Source organism: Taudactylus pleione, unplaced genomic scaffold (genome assembly GCF_031769625.1).
Source record: "Taudactylus pleione unplaced genomic scaffold, aTauple2 ptg000018l, whole genome shotgun sequence".
NCBI classification, from domain to species: Eukaryota; Metazoa; Chordata; class Amphibia; order Anura; family Myobatrachidae; genus Taudactylus; species Taudactylus pleione.
Window position 1 is genome coordinate 14,834,384 of NW_028284420.1, and position 20,479 is coordinate 14,854,862.

General features: G+C 44.7%; 1 protein-coding gene across 1 annotated transcript in view; it reads left to right on the plus strand.

Moving 5' to 3' along the window:
- Positions 1–20,479, plus strand: part of CDH4 (cadherin 4) — a 799,140-nt gene that overhangs the window by 602,879 nt on the left and 175,782 nt on the right. The window lies entirely within an intron of this gene.

Genomic DNA, 20,479 nt, shown 5'->3' on the forward strand with positions numbered 1-20,479 from the left:
GCGGCAATGAGACTATACCACAAGGGTCTCGTTGCAAGCCCGATGGTCGCGATGGTCTTGACCATCGCGACCATCTTTTTGGCCGCTCGCTATAGCTGTGGGTGGTCACCCACAGCTATGCGAGTGGCCAGGCGGCCGCTCTAAAAAAGAGAAGGAGGGCACTGATTCAGAGCGAGCGCTCTGAAAGAGCGTCTGGCTCTGAATCAGGCCCATAGTTCCAAAACGGGTCAGACCCGGGACAGACCCCTTTTGCACTGCGGCGCCGATCTGTGTTATTCCCAGATCGGCGCCGTTAACACTGTACACGGGTGCAGTGGAACGCTCCATCTCCAAGCAACGAGAAACCCGGAAGTCTCCATGCTGTAAACGGGACCTGGGTTGGACGACCGGGTTACCCATTTACACTGGAGGGTTACACTGGTCGTTCCCGTGTTAAACCCTGCAAGCTACCCGGGTTGGATTGCCCGGTTACTCAATCCAAGATTCCAACCATTGTCCCCTTTACACCTAGCAACAACCAGTTAACCCGGCAAAACCCGGGTTATAGATGTGGTGTAAAAGGGGTATAAGTAATCTAAAGGCTGAAGGCTTATTTAACTATATAGCTTTATAGTGTAAAAATAAAACATTTCTGGTACTGTGTATTGCTGTTTTTATTTGCCAGATGTCTGCTACAGATACAGCTTTTGAAAGATAAAATATTACATCTATAATTTATGCACTGCCCATTGCATCCGCTAGCATGCTTGCCTGCCTTTCCTAAAGAGCACATTCGATTTTTCCCAAGATGCGAGCAGCACCTCAATACCTGTGTCTTGCTCACTAATAACGTACAGGTGTTCCTGTAACCACAGCCTCGGTTAGTGAGCAGGACAGGTTGGCAAGAGGCAGGAATGAATGCCAGCTGGGAAGCCTTGGCACTGTCAGCCTGAGCAAAAGGTGAAATGCAGTGTCATTTCATACTGGCTGATTTTATTCACTAAGCAATATAAAAAAGGCATGTCGCTGACCCGGCTCTGAAATGGCCATTGTTGCTTTATTTCAGGCTATTACCTGCTAATTGCTTTATGAGACATAAGTGAGACCTTCACAGAATGGGACTGTGCCCTGGACCAAGCTAATTTGATGGATCACAGAGCAACAATAGCTGTACAGTGTGCTAGCAGGATAAAGTAAATGGCCCCGGGCAGACTAGTGCAGTCCGAGAGGATACTGAGCTTCCTCAAGGGCAAGTGTAGGGCACAGAGAACTATAAGGACTAGAGACGTTCGCTAGTATGAAGAGTTAGGGGTTTAAATATGGCTCTCACATATCTGTCTCTAGGAATTTAAGGCCTGCTGAATGGGCAGACGCGTTTAGAATGAATTCATCTAGACCTATGATTTAGTGATTTAGCGTAACTAATAAAGTACAAGATGGATTAAACCTAACAGACATATGACTAACTATTTAGCAAGTATAAAATATTTTTGAAAATGCATATCTTGTAGTTTTCAGTCCAGTAAGGTATTTTTTTGGTGCTCTGTTTGTAAATAAATGGGTTTTTTTCACCCACTAGCTGCCTTTTTAATTCTTAATCAATCATTGATACTTTAAGTGGGATATGGTCTATTTTGTCCAATTTTAATTGTAACGTATCAAGAAATGCTTGAAGTTTCATGAAGGTTTGAAATGACAAAGAGGCCTATTCTGTTGGAGAGGAAAGCGCTCCTGCATGCTATCTCATCTGTCCTCTGTACACAGTTAAGAGCTACACTGATATCAGTGCGATCGCAGACTTCTGTGTTGCTGTGTAAGAATCATTTGCACCATTTTGAGAATCTGCGTGTCCTCTCCTGCTATGGAGAAACATATGTGTTTGAATTAGATGCTGCAGCTATACAGACACAGACACCACTATCACAGTACAATAACCCTGCATTACTGTACTAATCTACTGTACTGTGCATACCCCACATATCTGCATTCTCTGTTAACCCTGCAGTTTCCAGTTGGTTAATTAACCATTGTTTCTGGTTAAGCCAACTTCCCTATGGGCTGACATCTATCACACATTCGCTGACACCATCCAATATTTTCATTATCAAGCCCCAATGCCCTCATGTTAATTTAGCATCCTACCTGGTGGCGTATACGAAAACACTAGAATTTTTATTAATTGCTCTGGTTCTGGGACAATTGCTCCCAAAAGCATCTGTTTTGCGATCCCTAACACTGCTGATAAGGAGCATTGAAAGTTTACTCTGACAGGCTGTGTAAGTGACCATGAGTGAACTGAGTTGATGTATTCACACATAGAGGGTAGGAGAAGGCAAAGGGATACCTCTTCACACTCCCGACCTCCTTCCAATAGATCTGAAGATGGCTTCAGGGCCTGATTCAGCAAGGACCGCAATTGCAAAGCTGCACGCAGGCTATAGATATATCATGTATGCACACAGGCAGCTTTGCAATTGCGATCCTTGCAATTATGGTAATGCAGCAGGAGGCATCATACCTCCTGTGCAATTACGTATCTGAGCTGCGTTGTCTAACGCAGCATCTGGTACTCTGCGGACCATCGGCAGGAGATCCTGGCCTCCTCCCTCCCCCCACCCCAACGGCAATGACACACCTCCGTTTCAGGAAACGGAGGCCATCGCCACCCCCTCCCCGCCCAAAAACACCAGCAGACTGTCAATCACTGACAGTCTGTTGGCAGTCTCCGTGTGGCCTTGCAGACCCATTCTGCACATGCGCAGAACGGGTCTGGTGCCTACGCAGATTTCCGTACATCGGGAAATTGCATTCAGCAGTGCTCTAGCGTGCATTGCTGAATTAGGCCCTCAGGCCCTGATTCAGAGCCGGATGCTCTGACAGAGCGCTCGCTCTGAATCAGGGCCGTCCCTCCTCCTTTTTGGAGCGGCCTCCTGGCCGCTCGCATAGCTGTGGGTGACCACCCACAGCTATAGCGAGCGGCCAAAATGATGGTCGCGATGGTCAAGATCATCGCGACCATCGGGCTTGTGACGAGACCCTTGCGGTAGGGTCTCGCTGCCGCAAGCCCTGGAGTGCTTTTGGCTCTATGAGAGCCAAAAGCACTCCCACTGACATCACTAGTGATGTCAGTGGTGCCGGCCCCAGACGGTAGGCGTTCCCATGGGAACGCCTCCATCTGGGCTGCCACGCCCCCGGCACGCCCACCAAAGGGGGCGTGCTGTCAATCACCATCGACAGCATGTCCCCATTGGTGCGAGACTCATGACGATGACTTGGCCGTCGTTATTCGTGTCTTGCGCATGCGCACGACGGAGCCACCTCCGTCGTGCGCATGCGCACTTGGGCAACATCGACCCACTTGCGAGCGCTCAGAGCTCGCGAGCGAGTCTGAATCAGGCCCACAGTTCCCACAATCAAACACCAGAATTGGCCTGTTACATAAAACATAAGACTACTATTTGTGGCGTGTGTAACTCGCTCGTTCACTTATTGAATAGGCCCCTAAGAGATCTGATAGTGTGGAAATAAGGCCAATTTTCTATTCCGACAATATAAAACCACCTGACACCTCAACCTATCAATGAAATTTGGCAAAGACAGGTTAGTGGTATGCATTTGCCTTAGTGACACTGGCTCAGAGTGGTAAGGGTTACTCCTGAGTTGGCAATAACAGAACAATGGGTATATTTAATAAAGGTAAATTTTGATTGATTTAGATTTGTTCAACATCGATGTTGTGTTTTGGGGCTAAATCACACATTTACTCACTGACATTTTTTTAATTGGTTTTTAAGTATTCGTAAATGTGTGATTCAGCCCCAGAAACACAATATCGATGTTGATTCATTGATTTAAATCGATAAAAATCGATTAAAATCAACCTTTAGTAAATATACCCCCAAGTTCTGTGGCAGTAGTTTTGCTTCTGCAATGCTTGTTAAATACACTTCCCCATCCTTTGCCATGGGACATTATTGTTGGGGGACCCAATGAATCTCACCACCTATGGCCTGTGAAAACAGGTGACATAGGGCTTTTCCCTTTTTAATAAATAGACCCATAAAACTATAAATAAGCTGGTCTGGTCTCCATCAGTCACCCAACTCTGTTTAATATAAAAACTCTTTGCTACTGTACTGGGTTGAACATTGTACCAACAGATAGACATAGTAACTTTTAGAGGAACGATCTGTGCTGCCGGAGCTGGCTGGCGGGGACGAGGACCTGGAGCGACTGTTGCTGGGGCACGGCCTCCAACCTGCTCCTGTGCAGCTTCCTGACACATCTTTCTCCTCTCCGCCCGCAGTGAAAGGTCGTGCCCCTGAGTAATTCCACGTTGTCAAGAGTGGATTGAGACCCCAAAGTCACCATCACTGAGCATAAGATAGAGGTCCCACTGCCACCACTGATAATATAGCGGCAACAGTGTATATGTATGTGCATGCAACCTGGCGCACCACAATGCCCAGCATACCCAAATGCTCCTGGCTGCAACTGGGAATCCTGTTACCATGTACCTGCTGTCATCCTGGTGCTTACCTGTTTCTGTTTCTACATGGTTAATAAACCTTCCTCTGGTTAAGTCATATGCTGTGTGGACTAACCTACATATGCACACCACTGCCAAAGAATGGGTATGTAATGCTGGCTGTCACAGTACCATCGTAGTGACTGCCAATAGTACCTAGCCATGAACAGAACGTTGGTGCTCTGTTTCTTCTTTAGTCTGAGCAAACATTTTTTTTTCTTACTGCCACCTAACATGTTGGCTGATGTTCTATGTCTGCCTTGCCTATTTATTAGTCACAGATCTGCTCTGTTTGACAAAAGTATACAGCATGACCACCATAGTCACGTGGATTTCCTGCATGTAATATATGCTTTCACCATATCCAAACCATGGGAAATGTGAATGTGAAGAGAACATAAGTAGCCCTGGGTCCTCATCATCTCTGTGAAATCTTGTATTTGTCTTCTTTGTGTCTGTCGCTGTAGAGTTTCCTCTCCCCATAGAACAGCGGCCTCCTAGAGACTGTGTGATTCATGACAAGCAGTGTGAACGATCATCAAACCTCCAGTATAAACTGTGACCTTGCGGAGTCCATTAAACAATAATTACCGATTGTCAGATCATTAGAACTACGTGAGTGACCCGATACACAGTTATTCAAAAGGAGCGTTTGTAACGTCTGGCACCCAACCAGGTACTTACCTGACTAGTAAACTTCCACAAACAGATCATTAACACTGTTATAAACCTGTTAATTACTGCAGGGAAAGAATGGATTTGCAGTTAATCGTGATTGCACAGGTTAGCATGTGTGTAACAAATTGTTCTGTCACTGTCACTGGCATTATCTCTGTATTAATGTATGTGACAGCTCATCTGGCGTGCCGTCTTATAGATATTATTTGTGAGTCAAAGTCTTGCAGCTCAGAAATATGCGTACCCTGACGCTGTGTACACACATCAGATCTGATCCATGCCAAAGCTGTACACACAGGAATAGATGCCAGACAGTGTATAACAGTGTGTCACATTTCAAAAATATGCAAAGATGGGTTACATCAGGTGTGGACAACATAAAGTCAGTCAGGAGGTCATTTATACCCTTGTTGAGCTGCAATGAGTATTATTTTTAAAATAATAATAATAATAATAATAATAATAATAATAATAATACTAAATGATAAGAATTATATTTTTAGCCGTTTTGATACTGGAGATTATACTGTATTACTGGCTGATAGAGTGTCAGGACCCAGGCTGTCAGGCCGCAGTGAAGGTCCCAGACAGCAGCATCTTACCTAGCCAGGTTCCGGTGCTCCGCTTGTGTCCTTGTCTGTTGTCTCCCTGTCAGCGTGGCACTGCTCTGCTGCATCCATGCTGACTTCTTCGGATCATGAGCACAGCCATCTTGCCTTGGATCATGTGATGCGGTGTACTCCAATCCTGTCCTGTCTCCGGAGTCAGCTGGGAGTTGCCATCCAACCAGCAACCAGGGCGGGGTATTTAAGTTTTTTCAGTGCACACAGCCAGAGTCTGTGCAACATCGGATTCATCATCGAATACCACACTGTGCATTGACAAGTTTCTCCCAAGTATTTCATTGATTATTGTCAAGTGTAACCCAGTACAAATATCAGGATATTGGCCCTGATTCAGAGCCGGACGCTCTGACCAGAGCGCTCGCTCTGAATCAGGGCCCACCTCCATTAATATGGAGCGTCCTCCTGGACGCTCGTATAGCTGTGGGTCACCACCCACAGCATATACGAGCGTGCAAAAAGATGGTCCCGATGGTCTTGACCATCGCGACCATCGGAACTGCGAGTGAAAGCCTGCGGTTGGGTTTCCCAACCGCAAGGCCAGGAGTGATTTTGGCTCTATCAGAGCCAAAATCACTCCCACTGACATCACTAGTGATGTCAGTGGGGCCGGCTTCAGACGGTAGGCGTTCCCTTGGGTGGTGACTGACAGCACGCCCCCTTCGGTGGGCGTGCCAGGGGCGTGCCTGCCAGTCACCATCGACAGCACGCCCCCTTTGATGAGACACTCCGAGCGAAGGAAAGTCCTTCGCTCGCCATGTCTCACGCATGCGCACGACGGAGATCCCTCCGTCGTGCGCATGCGCAGTGGGGAACATCGACCCACTTGCGAGCGTACTGCCGCACGCGAGTGGGTCTGAATGACCCCCATTATCCAGTACAGCATCAATTATTGTCAAGTTCAGCTCAGTGCAAACATCGGATACACTCCAGTACTGCATCGATTGTTGTCAAGTTCAGCTCAGTACAAACGATGGATACACTCCGGTACTGTATCGATTATTGTCAAGTTCAGCTCAGTACAAACTTCGCATACACTCCAGTATTGCATCGATTGTTGTCAAGTTCAGCTCAGTACAAACATCGGATACACTCCTGTACTGCACCAATTATTGTCAAGTTCAACCCAGTACAAATATCGGATACATTCCAGTAATGCATCGACTCTATTGTCAATTTCAGTTCAGTACAAACATCGGATAAATTCCAGTATTGCTTCGATTATATTCTTATGTCTAATTCAGTACAAGCATCGGATTCAATTCCAGTTCTACATCAACTTAACTGTCAAATGCTATTTAGTACTAACATTGGATGTATTCCTGTGCTACATCGATTATATAGTCAAGTGACTCTCAAAGTACTCTGGACTTAGATATCATTGAATACATCATTGAACTCTTCTAGTGATCCATTGCCTGTACTATCCGGTTCAGTCCAGTGAACTACCAGACTTTCTATGCATCAAGCTTGCTTTGGTTTATTGTTAGACATCATTAATAAAGCATCAAGGGCCTGATTCAGACCCACTCGCGAGCGGCTGTCCGCTCGCAAGTGGGTCGATGTTATGGACTGAGCATGCGCACGACGGAGGGAGCTCCGTCGTGCGCATACACCAGACGCGACGAGCGAAGGAAAGTCCTTCGCTCGTTGTGTCCGATCAAAGGGGGCGTGCTGTCAATGTTGATTGACAGCACGCCCCCTTTGGTGGGCGTGCCGGGGGCGTGCCTCCCTGACGGGGGCGTTCCCACGGGAACGCCTCCCGTCAAAAGCCGGCCCACTGACATCACTAGTGATGTCAGTGGGAGTGATTTTGGCTCTGATAGAGCCAAAATCACTCCGGAGCTTGCGGTTGAAAACCTCAACCGCAGGCTCCGGCACGCAATTTCGATGGTCGCGATGGTCACGACCATCGCGGCCATCACAATGCACGCTCGTATAGCCTGTGGGTGGTGACCCACAGCTATACGAGCGTCCAGGAGGACGCTCCATTTTCATGGAGCCCGGCCCTCATTCAGAGCGTGCGCTCTGCTCAGAGCGTACGGCTCTGAATGAGGGCCCAAGTTCCTGTTTATCTGTAGCCCGTCTCATCGTTCATCTTTGTGCCTTAGTATCCTCCCATGAGGGAAACCTATCTTTAACCACCACGACTAGTATTGTCAGTTCTCCCAGACTCGTGACATAGAGCCTGGCAAATAACGGTTTCCAAATGGGGTATAAAAATTCAGAATCTGTGTGTCCAATCACGCTAAAAAGGCCCTCTCAGCGCGCCAGGTCCTGTGAGACTCTACTAGCACTGGGCGTCTATTTTGCAGAAAAAACAATGTGACTAGAACACACCAGGAGACTGTGCTGATTAATCTGATATGTGACACTTGTATATCTGTGTGTGACATAGTCCCTGAATCTGTATACAAAGTGCTTCGTAATGGCTAATATACAGACTCAGGTGCACACAGATATACAAGTGTCACATATCAAATTTCTCAGCACAGTCTGCTGGTGTATGCGCATTGCGACTTAAGCCCTTATTCAATTAGTTTTGCGTACGTGATAAAGTTTCGCCTGCCGGAGTTTTTGCCTGCATCGCGTATATTATCCGCGGAAACTTATCGTGCGCGTACCGGCGATTCGCCCTATTCAATTCCAAAAGAAGCGAAAATGGAGACACGCAAAGTCAAAACAGGCGAAAAGTGGTGTCTGAATCGGGGTAATCAGCCTGAACCCACCAAAAAGATGCGGAAACATAGGGGATCAATGTAGTAGTGCCCGATTAGCCCTAATGAAACAGTTTGGGGTACTTTAGTTCGCACAATTACCTCTAATTAGCGTATTTGCACAAGTGGTGAAGAATGGCATAAAGCAGTATTTTTAGGAGAAAATAAGTATTCTTGTCAAATTTGGGGCTCTTGAAAATGGGTGCAAGCATATTTAAAAGTCGCTAAAGTGAAGTTATTAGAAACATAAAAAACGCACCTTCAGCAAACACCTGCAATCAAAAAAAACACCTCACCCATACTTGCAGACCCCAAAGTCTATTTCACTACATTTTATGTTTGTACCCCACTTTGCACTTCTTCACCCCCATTTTCAAAGTGCTTTTTTTGGGGTGTTCAGCACTTTTTTTAGGGGATTTTTGATGCAGTTATCCTTTGGGGGGCTGTCCCAAGGGTGCTGAGTGGTTTCCCCACCTTTGCACCCCAAAATAGCGATTTTGCACTTTTTCTCCACCTATTGGTGAATCTTTTTCGCCTATTACATTGCATTGCGTTTTCACATACGCGAAAAGTGTTTGCAATTGAATACAGATAAGTTTCCGCCTGGCAAAAAGTCGCAATCGCCGATACTTTTTCGCGGATCTCGGTTTTTCGCTTCTAATTGAATACGGGCCTTAGACACATTTTCGGCAAAAAAAGACGCCCAACGATAGCAGAGTAGCACCAGACCTGGCGGCTCACTCACACCAGACAAGTCGCACTGTGTGGCGTATTGAGGTTAGATGTATATGGACACATCTGTAAATCTATCCAATTGCCTTTTGACCAGGATAGCCATATAAATGACACTATTGACAAATGGAAAAAATGGTTTATTTAAATAGTATAGCATTTTTTTTATTTGCTTTCTTCTTTTGACCACACCTGATCAGACTGTGTTGTGTCCTACAGATCTGTAAATGTTTTCTGAAAACCTACTGTATATCTTTACTATAACCTACCCTACTCCAGTGGAGCAGAGTGGTGGAGGAGTGGGCACAAACTAAGAGGGCCTGTCTGGGGGCCTGGGTTTCCACGGAGGCGCAGCTATGCCACTAAGATAGCGTGACCACTCACCCTTCAGCAGGCAGCACAGCATGTTAACAGGGCCTTGGTATGCCCAACAGAGTGTGGCCATGCCCCCACATGTTGGTGTCCAGTAGATCTGCCGGTAGCCCAGCCCTACAACATCCACTTGTACTGTACACCCTTACAATTGTCCCAATCTTTATTCTGACCCACACTCACTTTTCTTGTTCCTACCCTTTTCCCACTAGGTAGTTAGCTCTGTCATAAGCAGGGCCTTTCCATGCATTTATTTTGTCTACCAGCCTTGTTTTATATATGCTTTGTTTCCCCCTGTGTGGATAGACCATAAATACGTCAACACCAAGTGGTTGACAGGCAATAGGGCAACAGAGTCAAATGGTCAACAGTTAAAAGGTCGTCATGGGCTAATGTCAACATAGCCAAATGGTCAACAGGGTCAGAAGAGCAACACATGAAAGATTGACACATGTTTTTGTGCTATTTTATACCTAATCCTCCCTCTAACCCTAATCCTAACTTTCCACCAAGTGTCTAACTCTAAACCTAAAAATCATGGAAAATTATAAAAACAATGCGTCAACCTTTTCTGTGTCGACCATGTCAACCTTAATCCATGTCGACCTTTTAACTGACAACCATTTTACCCTGTCTACTTACTGCCTGTCAACCGTTTGTTGTGGACCTATTGACTGTCTATCTAGACAATGTAGATCTTCCAACCCTGTACCTTTTCCCCTACAGTCCAGCACTGCACAGCACTGTGGTATCTTACAAACTGATAACAATCAAAATTGTGTAGTGATGAAGAACTGTAGGAGCATGTCCATATACACATACAGTATAATGTGACAAACACTGTATTACTGTAGAAGTTTGCTTAAAGAGTACAATGGCTCTAAATCAGAATGCAAGAAGCAGATTACAATCTGGGATTACATATTATGTTGGCTCTTACACATATCTCCATTGATAATGCACACATGTATTCCAATGCAGAGTTCAGCCAGGACCCTGCCAGTATGTGGCACAGCGCTCAGCTGTCATGCTTAATATTACTGTATGACTGGGAAGCAGAGTAACCTCTCACATCACCAGTGACAAGTGAGCAGGACGAGATACCAGCCACCTGCCAGACTTTATTTTTCAGGCACTGGGAGCAAGATCTTCCTGTTCTAAGATGACATTAATTATGCCCATAAGCAGGAAGCTGCGAGCCACAAACTTTCCTATCTACCACAAGTCACGGACACTACCCTATGTAACCTCAATTGGAATGGAAGGTTTTGACCACTGAAAACCATTGGCCCATTGTCTCATTTCCACTTAACTAGATATGACCTAAAAAATAAATGCAAAGACAATTTACCCAGCCCCTCTGAGACTGCACAAATCAGATTACCATAATTAAGTTGACTTTCTGCTAAGTGCATGTACCTGCAGGAGAATGTCCATATTGTATTAGATCCCATTAGCTCTGCTTTGTAGGGTAAAGAATTGTTGGAGTCTCACATTGTCACCCTATACCAGTCACTTGAAATCACATCTCTCAGCAGATTCCTTTTATTTTATTAATAGATTTTAATGGATTGTGTGATGTTCATTTAATCGTTGACTGTAGTATCTTTAATAAACTATATTTTGCTAGATATATATTTCCCCAAACAAAATGCTTAGTCTAATTACATCTTAAGAAGCCATGGGGTTTGTTATGTTATTTTATAGGGGGTTTTCAGGTTCCTTTGCATAGAATTTTTTTCCAACCAAATTTTTATATTTATATATACAGGTATACACAATACAAACACACAATACAAACACACAATACAAACAATAGATGCATTTATATGAAACATACATTTCAAATAGTAAGAAGCACTAACAGGCCTATTTATTACAAATAGGTGATATTCTACATATTGTAGCAATAGCAAACCTTCTATAGTCATAATTGATGAATGAAATATTGCTGGCACAGGTCAGTGGTACTCAGCTGCCCGGGATATATTGGGCAGTGAGAAGTAAGGAATAACTTATCACTGTCTCCGGGAATATGGCCATGGGTGACCCGGTAAGGCAGTTCACACGTGCACAGTGGAAGTGAAAGCCAGGAATATAAATAACTTTTTAAAAACTATTACATTTTTTTATTTTAGTGCTATCAATGATTGCAAAAAAAAAAAAAGTGCTTTATTGAAATACATACTGTCAATATTACTTTTTCCAGTGGCATCAGTTGGGTCACCTAGTGCGCCAAATAGAGTCCTGTGCGCACCAGAAAAGTGGACATGGCCTTACAGGAAGAGGGCGTGGCCCTGCTGCACTACCCTGGTTTTTCATCACTCTTGGGCACTGTGGGAGATGCTGGGCTGCCCCCAAAGACTCTCCCCACACTGTGACTCATCCCAGGGCTGCAACTAGGGGGGGGGCTGCAGGTGCATGTGCACCGGGTGCACCGCTACACCTGGGAACGCTCCAAGCCAGACGCCTGCTGCGATTTTATTACCAGCGGGCACCTGGCTCCTTCCCTGCAGCGCCGCGATGGCCAGAGGCTGGAGTTCTCTCCTGAATCCAGCTTCCGGCTCTCCCCACGGGCACTATGGGAGAGACGTCATTTTTTTTTTTGTGTAAGCGGCACTACAGGGGCATTACTATGGGGGCATTATGATATGGGCACTACTACAGGGACATTACTATGGAGGCATTACCATATGGGCACTACTACAGGGCATTACTATGGGGGCACTACTACAGGGGCATTACTATATGGGCACTACTACAGGGGCATTACTATGGGGGCATTACCATATGGGCACTACTACAGGGGTATTACTATATGGGCACTACTACAGGGGCATTACTTTATGGGCACTACTACAGGGGCATTACCTCAGGGGGCATTACTATAGGTGCACTGCTAAAGGGGACATTACTATAGGGGCACTGCTGCAGGGGGCATTACTATGGGGGACTTACCAGGGGGGGCGCGCCAAATTACTGTCTTGCCCCGGGTGACAAAAATCCTAGTTTCGGCCCTGCTCATCCGCAGTGGCCGGGAGCCAGGCGCTGCACAATAACATCACAGTGCAGTGCCCGGCTCCCGCTCACTGAGGAAAAGGCGGCATTTTGGTGTCAACCCCTCGGATGGTGACACCCAGTGCACTCCGCAGCCCCATAGTGACGCCTCTGACTATTCTGTTACTTGTCATTCTGAGATGGCAAGAGCAAAAGAAGCATTTCCGCAGTACTTACCTTGATCCTCATTATATAGGCTTCCTCATGCTTTGCATTTGGAAACTATGGCCAGCAAATCTTTTCTCTGGCAGGAGCATCCAACGTAGTGATACTTAGATAGCTAGGCAGAAATGCTATCTCTGGCTAGAACACCTGTATTTACCAGAGATACAGTATAGCTTTTCTACATTTTTTTAAAGTGGTCCATATATGATTTATATGTGACTCGAAAAGGGAGCATTACTTGCATACATAGCTTAAGTGTTTTATTATTATTATTATTATTATTTTTGTACAGGTAATATACCGCTTTTTTACCTGGTGAGAACACTCTTATGCTGGGCATCCCCTATACAATTATCTGTCAGATATCTGTCCAATCTGGCTGGTTGGAATGAAAACCTGGTAATGTATGGGAGCAAATGACACTCGATCATATGGTTTTAAACATTGAAAACGGACAAAAACGATTGTTCAAATTGGTTACATTTGTGTGTTTTAATTTTAATCAACTTGTCTGCACAACCATTTTTATCTGTTTTCCAATGTTAGTGAGCAAATGGACGATTGTAATTTGCTCCCATACATTACCAGGTTTTCATTCCAAGCAGCCAGATTGGACAGATATCTGACAGATAATTGTGTAGTGTATGCCCAGCATTAGTTATTTCACTAGAGCAGGACACACAGCAGCCAACGCATCTCATTTTCTTTAGCACTGCATGTTGTTTTCTTCAAGTGTCAGTGTGCACTGTTATTTATCATTTATAGTCCTGAGAATGACAGCACACAAAAAGCATCTCAAAATTTCTATTCACATTTTAAAAACAATTTTGAAGTCATTTGGAACTAAGGAAATATACATTTTATAACACAAGAAAACTCACAATGCACCTAGAAATCATAGCATATTAAAATATAATAAAATAAATGATTGGTTTCCTTTCTTTAAATTTTCAACAAAATTGTCTACAGAAAACTAGAGATATAACACTAAAATGATCTTGTTTCTTTAAGAAGGACCTGTCTTTATAAATACAATGCTCTGTTCGATATACATTGCTTGTTCACCTCCATCCCATTGGATGTGGTATGGCTATTGCCATTTGTCATTAACCCCTCATCTACCATCATTAACCCCCCTCTATCATTCATTATTAACCCCACATCTTCCATTATTAACTTTCCATTATTTATCATTAACCCCTTATCCTCCATCATGAAACCCCTACCTCATTGATAATTAACACTTTCCATTCATCATTAATCTCTTACATCATTCATAATTAACCCCTCATCCTCCATGATTAACACACTCCATCATTCATCTTTACCTCATCATCCTCCATCATTAACCCACTACCTCATTTATAATTAGCCCTTCATCCTCCATTTTTAACACTCTCCATCATTCATCTGTAACCCTTCCATCATTTGGCTTTATCCCCTCATCCTCCATCATAAACCCCCTACCTCATTGATAATTCTCCATCATTTATCATTAACCCCTCATCCTTCACTGTTAACCCTATCCATCGTCCATCATTAACCCTTATATAACTAACCCCTTTATCCTCTATTATTAATCTTTTCCATCATTAATAATTAACCCCTAATCCTCCATCATTAACCCCCTACCTCTTTGGTCTTTGACCCTCTCCATCATTAACCCACTGCTTCATTTATCATGTATTCTCTCAATTATTTATCATTAATTCTGCATTCTCCACTGTTAATAATCCTTAACAGTTAACCCCACCTTCATTAACCTTTTATTCACCATTATTACCCACCATAGGGTTGCAATGATATCCCTTTAATCATGGACACAGAAGACTTATACCTCTTTTCCACCAAAAACCCAGGTCTGACCTGGGTTTTTGGACATGGTCCCAACCCTGGTCAGACCCAGGTCAGACCCATTTACACTGCACCTTCGATCTGGGTTACTCCCAGGTCAGCCCTGTTCACACTGAACTCAGGTCTGCCCTGCTAAACCTGTGAGATCATAAAAAGTGGGAGGTGAATGCCCCACAACCACTAATCAGCTCATTTTAGGTATGACCCAGGTCAGATAACCCGGGTTGCACCATTTACACTGCACCATTACCCGGGTCCATCCTGGGTCCAACCCTGGTAGCTACCTGGGTTGGATTGCTGGGTCACCTGGCCTGTGTTATTTTTCAGGGACCCTTTTACACTGAGCTGCGACCCGGGTAGACCCAGCAAAAACCCAGGTTTTTGCTCTGGTGTAAAAGGGGTATAACACAGGTTCTGTTGGTGATTTATACCCCTTTTCCACCTAAATTCCGGGTCTGACCCGGAGTTGGAACAAAGTTCCTATCCGGACCTGACCCGGAATTTTGCCGGCGCCGACTGCTCACACCGGAGTCGGGTCTGCATAGACCCGGCTTTTCCGGAGTGAAAGTGGTCACTTGGAGATGATGTCATCTCCAAGCGACACTGAAGCCGGACCAATCGGCTGGCTAGCAGCGCACTCCAGGTCATCGTTACCCGGAGTGCGCTGTTCTCACAGCAGGGTTTCACGGACTACACCCGTGATAAACCCTGCTAGTTACCTGGGTTGGATTGCCGGGTCACTTGACCCGGCGATCCACCCTGTCCCCTTTAACACCAGGGAACTGACCGGGTTAACCCTTCAAAAACCCGGGTTTTAGCTCCGGTGTAAAAGGGGTATAAGAAGGGTGAAATGGAGACTTGAAGTCATTCAGCCACAAAACCTGTGTAATTCATAAGTGTCCCTAATTAAAGGGATATTATAGCATTAGCAACCTTACTCCACCAGTATACAAACCATAATTAAACCCTCATTTTTAATTATTAATCCCTATGTTTCATCATTCTCCAGTAATCCCTGTATCCTCACATTATTATCCATCCTTCCCCTCACTCTCCCAGGCCACTGCGCTTATCTCAGGGGGGAACTAATCATATATTAGTTCCACTGTGAGTACTTTTGAACCACCACCGAGTCGGCTCCTCCTTTATCAGGAAGTAACTAATAATTTCCCTCTGAGCAAATTTAAATTTGATGCATTCGGGGACGTCAATTAGATGCCAGTGACAGCAGTCAAAACTAAAGGTGCATACACACATAACGATTTTTATAACGATTTAACTATAACGACATTGTTATCGTTCGATCGTTGAAAAAATCGTTCAGTTTCTAAGTTATAACGATGAACAATTATCGTTCATGCACGTTCCAGTTTGTAGTTTATAGTTCATTCTGACTGACCAACTGAACGATTTTCATTAAGGGAAGTTACAAAAATCGTTTGTAGTTCAAAAAAATCGTTCATTACACTTTAAAAAATCTGACAGATAATCTGACAGAAAATCGTTCATAAAATCGTTGGTAACTAAATCATTGTGTGTGTATGCAGTTTAAGAGCTTATATACCAAGACTTTTCCTCTGAGCACTGAACGATACAGCCACTGCTCACTTCATTAAAAATGGTCAGCAGAAGGGAATTAAGGTAAGGGTCCTGTGCAGTGGAACCAATGGCACCCTTCAGAAACCAGCCATGTCTTTAAGGGTCACTTACAAAAATTCTAAATTGCTGGTCTGTAGTTTTGTGATGACATGCACCGTTTGGGGTCCTGAGGACCGAGTTTGAGAACCTGTGAATTAGAGTATTGCAGTTTCCTAATTGCTTAATAAGTTATAATGGCCACAATAGGACTGTACCATCTACAAGCTATAGTTTTTTACATAAGACTTGTATTGCACTGGTGAATATATTCTAAACACAGCACTGTTCAGTTGTTCAGGCATAGAAGTACGTATCCTTGGCTTAGTCATCAAGAAGAGATCTAGCAATGTATATTATTCATGAAATACCATGTTTTTCATTATGGTGTCCCAGCATGTTACAATTTCTTTTCATACTAAAATCATTTATAGTTCATTTTGAAAGAAGCCCATTGAACAGTAAAAGCCATGATAGCAAAATGCATGTCAGTATTACCCCAAATTTCCTTTATAGCTTTTATAACAAGCCATATCCAATAGATATATTTATATAGTAGTTTAAAGCAGAGCCTTTTTTTGGTCCAATGGCCTCAATTGGAGATAGTACACCATTTAAAGGGCTACAGCAAAACTTATCTTGTATCTACAATTAAACCAGTGTAAGGTGCTGCACATCACAGGGCTTATTTACGAAGTGTTGGGTTGTAAAACCCGACACTTCTGTTCTTGTTTATGCCGGATATTTAAAAGGGAAGTGCTTTTACTAGCAAGACACGACTAATAAAAGCACTGTCCTTTTAAATATTGAGCATAAACAGGAAAATAAGTGCCCCTACAACTTAACACAGGGTAGCTGGATGAAGGGAAAATTAAGGAATACTAGTTGCGAAGTGTCATGGGCTGATCGTTTCATAGGCATTTCGCAGCCATTGTGCTGAAATAAATCCCCCCGCCACCCCCTTTGAATTTGCTACAGGAAAAGAGTAATCTATATGGACAGAAGTATATTCACCACCAATGATGAGGACACTGGTTCTATGGGTAGGCACCAACAGTGTGAGCTGCTGCTGGGTATTTTACTCTTTTTTTATATATTCTGTTTTTATTAAGATTTACAAATGTACACAAACAATACAGATATTTCACTCTTAAATCAAAACATGACAGAAAGCGTCCAAAATAGTGATCCAAAGCAGTGCAATAAAGAATTGATATGCGAAGTATAAACTGAACAATCTTATAGAAAAATAACTAAATAAAAAAAAAGAATGAGAAACTGGGGGACAGTGGCATAACTAGGGTATTTGGAGCCCAGGGCAAATTTTTAAACGGAGCCCCCACCACCCTATGTGCGCGCGCCAAAGACGCACGCATCAAAAAAATGGGCGTGGTTACTTGACAAACCCCTTTCTCGTCACTCTGAACATTCCTTTCCATATGCACCTTAACCCCAGTAATGCCCCTTATACAGTACTCCCAGTATGCAATGTCCCCAGTAATGGTCCCTCTAAAGCAGGTCACTATAAGTGCCCCTTATACAGTACTCCCAGTATGCAATGTCCCCAGTAATGGTCCCTCTAATGCAGGCCACTAGAAGTTCCCCTTATACAATGCCCCCAGTAGTGGTCCCCTTTATGCAGAGCCCCTTATATAGTGCCCCCAGTAGTAGTGCCCCCAGTAGTATTCCCCCCCAGTACCCCCAGTAGTGGTCCCCCTTATGCAGCCCCCCATTAGTTCACCTTATACAATGCCCCCAGTAGTGGTCCCCTTTATGCAGAGCCCCTTATATAGTGCCCCCAGTAGTATTCCCCCCCATGCAGTGCCCCCACTAGTGGTCCCCCTTATGCAGCCCCCAATTAGTTGCCCTTATACAATGCCCCCAGTAGTGGTCCCCTTTATGCAGAGCCACTTATATAGTGCCCCCAGTAGTACTCCCCCCCATGCAGTGCCCCCAGTAGTGGTACCCCCTGTGCAGTGCCCTTTATATAGTACCCCCAGTAGTAGTCCCCCCCCTATGTAGTGACCCTGTCGTTTTCAGCGGTGGAAGCCCCCTCATCAAAGAGGGTAGGAGCCGCCGCTGGTAGTCAGCACTGTTAGAAGTATATGATCCAGAGAGGAGAGAAGTCTGAGCATGGTGGCGGGTCTACATGGGACTGGGCAATGCTGATGTCAGAGGGAGAGGAGGAATTGCAACCAGATAGACTGTTCTCTGCTGCTTGTAAGGTAAGGTGTGTGGCGTGAGCTGCGGATTTAGCAGAGAGGTGTGATGGCGGCAGTGTGAGCTGTGGGAAAGAATGAGCTGGGGTGAGCAGTGAGATGGGGGCAATAAAACAATTTATGAGGGGGCAATAAGAGGGGGAATCGATATGTAATGCTGGCAGCTGTTTAGCCACCGGATCAAATACCGACAGCGCCTGCCCGGTGGGTCGAAATCCCGGCAGCTGAAGGTAAGTACCATAACCCTCCCCTCTCCCTCCCCTAACCCTCCCTTAGGGGTGCCTAACCCTAACCTCCCCCCCGTGCCTAACCTTAACCTCCCCCCCATGTGCCTAAACCTAACCCCCCTCCCCGCACCCTAAACCTAACCCTCCCCTAGTGATGCCTAAGCTTAACCCCCTTTCCCTACCCTAACCCTCCCGGGGGGTGCTTGACCACAAGTCCCCCCGGGCGTCCCTAAACCTAACCCTCCCCCAAGCTAGACGCTAAGACACCTGGCTCACCTTTGTTCGGTATGCTGGGTGTCCGGATTCCGTAGTGGGGCTAATGATAGGCAACGGGATTTCGACACCTATCTTTAGTCCCATGCCGGGATGTAAGTGTCGGGATATCGACGGGCAGGATAGCGCCCGCCGGTATCCTGACTGCATCCCATCAGGGGGATATAGAGGAAGGCAGCAGTGAGAAAGCTACACTCAAACATCACTGGTCACTCCCCCACATAACTAGTCTCCCTGCAGCACTGGTCACATCCCCTGCAGCGGCACACAATAGGCCCTTCATAAATTTCATCTCCAGGTCCGTGCGGACATTATCTGGTGCTGCCTATGGGACCACCAGCTCCTTACTCAATTTCAGGATCCTGCATTTCCAAAGATCGATGCAACATAGAGAACCACTATCTATAATAGTGTCAGCAAGGAAATTGGAAGACAACATGCTAATCAGAATTATTAGAAGCAATATTTAATTAAGTCACACGTTTTGTTATTTGGTCATGTCCAGTAGTTGGTTTACTAGGGCATTAAACAACAGTGCTGAGTTTGCCAATGAGCCCTACTATACCATCTCAAATTTTGTTTAAACACAGAAAATCAATTATGAAATAAAACAAGTCACAGAGGCTGCGGCAGCGTAGAGAGACTGGTTTCAGGATTGTGGATTGATTGCAGGCTACACAAAAGGATTGTGTAACTTTTTTAGGTGCTGTAGAAAAATGTTCTCTTCTACGCAGTGTCCTGCTGGAGAACTTGTATAGGACAGTAATGGTCTGTTGTGTCTCTCTATAGACAAGAAAACAATGTCTGTGCTGTCTTAAATTATATTTCTTTATTTTTAGAAATAAGCACCAAATTATATGCTAGGAACAAAGGAAGGTACAATTGTACTTCAGCTTTTTGTTTGCTATCGACAAGTCGGCATCTTCAAAAGACAGTGAGGCTCCTTCTCTGCCTCTGTATTGTTAACCCTTTGCACCACACTCAAAGGGAAACATACTATAAAGTACTTCAGAAAGTCTCTGTGGAACACAGGGCCTGGTTCAGAGTTCTATGTTATACCGATGTTTTCGCAGTTGTACGATAATCATAATCTGTGCATACATCTAACTCGCACGGCATGTATGTCAAGGTACATTACCATAGTCACTCGCAGCGACTATTTATGCACAATGTGATTGACAAGTGAGGAGTATTTGTTGGAGGAAATGGGGAATGGCGGCAAGGAACACAGTTGTGTCGCGACCATTTCAGGGGCATGTTTCACCCTGTGTCTGTAATCCTGTACACAAATACTATGGCTCCAGTGTCTAAATACTTACAGCCATTCTGCAGTACCATAGACTGACCGAGGACTGCATCAATCAAATGATTTGCGGCCGATGCTACGTCTTTGTATGCAGATGCTGCAACATTTTACGCA